We start from the raw sequence: 2,961 nt of genomic DNA on the forward strand, positions 1-2,961 counted from the left end.
TTGGAACCCGCACCCCCAGCCCGGCGCCCCCCAGCGCCCCATCCCCCGGCCCCGCCTTGGAACCCGCCCCCCCCAGCCCGGCGCCCCCCAGCGCCGCACCCCCCGGCCCCGCCTTGGAACCCGCCCCCTCAGCCCGGCGCCCCCCAGCGCCCCATCCCCCGGCCCCGCCTTGGAACCCGCCCCCTCAGCCCGGCGTCCCCCACTGCCCCATCCCCCGGCCCCGCCTTGGAACCCGCACCCCCAGCCCAGCGCAACCCCAGCGCCCCATCCCCCGGCCCCGCCTTGGAACCCGCACCCCCAGCCCCGTGCCCCCCAGCGCCCCATCCCCCGGCCCCGCCTTGGAACCTGCACCCCCAGCCCGGCGCCCCCCAGCGCCCCATCCCCCGGCCCCGCCTTGGAACCCGCCCCCCAGCCCGGCGCCCCCCAGCGCCCCATCCCCTGCCCCGCCTTGGAACCCGCACCCCCAGCCCAGCGCCCCCCAGCTCCCCATCCCCCGGCCCCTCCTTGGAACCTGCACCCCCAGCCCAGTGCCCCCCAGCGCCCCATCCCCGGGCCCGCCTTGGAACCCGCACCCCCAGCCCGGCGCCCCCCAGCGCCCCATCCCCTGCCCTGCCTTGGAACCGGCACCCCCAGCCCGGCGCCCCCCAGCGCCCCATCCCCCGGCCCCTCCTTGGAACCCGCACCCCCAGCCCAGCGCAACCCCAGCGCCCCATCCCCTGCCCCGCCTTGGAACCCGTACCCCCAGCCCAGTGCCCCCCAGCGCCCCATCCCCCGGCCCCGCCTTGGAACCTGCACCCCCAGCCCGGCGCCCCCCAGCGCCCCATCCCCCGGCCCTGCCTTGGAACCTGCCCCCCAGCCCGGCGCCCCCCAGCGCCCCATCCCCTGCCCCGCCTTGGAACCCGCACCCCCAGCCCAGCGCCCCCCAGCGCCCCATCCCCTGCCCCTCCTTGGAACCTGTACCCCCAGCCCAGTGCCCCCCAGCGCCCCATGCCCCTCCTTGGAACCTGCACCCCCAGCCCAGTGCTCCCCAGCGCCCCATCCCCTGCCCCCTCCTTGGAACCTGCACCCCCAGCCCAGTGCCCCCCAGTGCCCCATCCCCCGGCCCCGCCTTGGAACCTGCACCCCCAGCCCAGTGCCCCCCAGCGCCCCATCCCCTGCCCCAGCCCAGTGCCCCCAGCCCCTCCTTGGAACCAGTACCCTCAGGCCCCTGCACTCCTGGCCCAGCGGCCCCCTGCACCCCTCATCCCTTGCCTAGCCCAGCGCCCCCGGCCCCTCCTATGGGACCTGCAGCCCAGCCCCCTTCCCTCCTGGCCCAGTGCCCCCCTGCACCCCTCATTCCTGGCCCAGCCCAGCGTCCCTGGCCCCTCCCTGGAACCTACGCCCCCTGGGCCCCTGTACCCCATCCCCTTGCCTAGCCCAGACTGAAGAGTACTGCACTTGCTGAAATCTGTCAATTTGTAGTTTTACAATCACTTTACTATTTTGAAGTATTTCTCTTTCTACTTGCTGTGTGGCACATAGGTGGAAAGAAATACTTCAAAATAGTAAAGTGATTGTAAAACTACAAATTGACAGAGATTTAGACAAGTGCAGTACCTGAAGGAATCTACCTCTCTGAAACTAACAAGGCCTCAGGCTGGCTGTCCTAAATTGGTCAAATGGATAATGAAATGCACACAAATTACCTTTTTTCATTTGTAAAGTTAGTTCGAAGAAGAACTGACAAGGAGCATTGAAAACTGGGAAACAGAACAAAGCTGTAACTTCCTGAGCAAGGGTCAGGGTTTCCTGGACTACATGGCAAATCAGTGGGAACAGCACAAACTTGAAAAGGAACAAGAGAGAGTGAGTGTTTTAAGTTCGGGGGGGGGGGAGGAGACCAGAGATTGGTGTTACGCTACAGTAGAACATCAGAGTTACAAACTGACCGGAGGTATGCAATCAGGCAGCAGCAGACACAAAGCACAGTACTGCGTTAAACATCAATTACTTAAAAGAAAAAAGGGAATCTGAAGGAACAAAATGGACACCGTGTAGAATCAAGCATGTGGGTTTATTACGCACAGCACTGGCAGAGTGTCACTTTGCTTATCAGGCTCAGAGACACTGCCAAACAATTGATTACAGTGGATTATATGGATTTTCCATGGGCAGAGGGAAGTGACTGAGTGGGTGGTCCCGAGCCCCCGGATAGGTCTAGCAACAAGACAAGATAAGCATAGTAGCCAATAGTCTAAGATTACATAATGTTTCCGCCCATGGTTTCAGGTTTACATATGACATATTGTTAGTACACAGTGTTTTCCGTTAAACAATGTATAAAGTGTATTAGTGTAAAATATATATGTTGAATTTTGATTTGGGGTCCATAGGAATGAAGTAGCCCTTCAGATTGTCCAACAGGTACATACCTGGGGGTTAAAGCAAAAGACATTGAAAAGTACATGGCAATAGAAATTGTCTTTCAGTTGCTCATTATGCTTCTAAAGGCAGACACTGGTATTTGGGAGGGAGGATGTCATATTTCATACTGACCTGCTTGAACCTCTTCCATGAACTCAAGGTTGGTGTGGGGGGAGAGCATAGCTATCTTCTCTTGCAGAGGAGTGGACCCAGACACAGCACCCCTTTCATTCCTTTGGTCTGTTTGCAGCTTCAGATAAGAGTGCCAATTACTGCTCCCCATCTGGCTTTTTGCTGACCATGCTTATTGTAGTAAAAAGCAAAGTTGTCTCTTGTTTGTTCTGAGCTAATATTGTTCATGGTTTGTTAGGCCTCTCGGCCTCTTGGCCGAACTCTGGACTTTGGGCCTGTAGAAAGAGCTGACATAGCCTATATAAGGTTTTTACATAAACTGCACGTGAATTTTGGCTCTTCAGAATCTTTAAAAAAAATAAAATAAAAAATGACAAGGTAAGGAAACTGTTTCTGTGCTTGTTTCATTTAAATTAAGAGGGTTAA

General features: G+C 58.7%; 1 long non-coding RNA gene across 1 annotated transcript; it reads right to left on the minus strand.

Annotated features, from left to right (window-relative positions):
• Positions 1-2,034: 2,034 nt before the first annotated feature.
• Positions 2,035-2,755, minus strand: LOC311520270. Its single transcript, XR_014711537.1, has 2 exons — positions 2,536-2,755; positions 2,035-2,411 (listed from the first exon to the last, which is right to left on the minus strand). It is a non-coding gene; the product is annotated as an uncharacterized lncRNA (long non-coding RNA).
• Positions 2,756-2,961: the final 206 nt, after the last annotated feature.

The sequence above is a fragment of the Lepidochelys olivacea genome, assembly GCF_965140295.1.
Source record: "Lepidochelys olivacea isolate rLepOli2 genome assembly, chromosome: 4".
Taxonomy (NCBI): domain Eukaryota; kingdom Metazoa; phylum Chordata; order Testudines; family Cheloniidae; genus Lepidochelys; species Lepidochelys olivacea.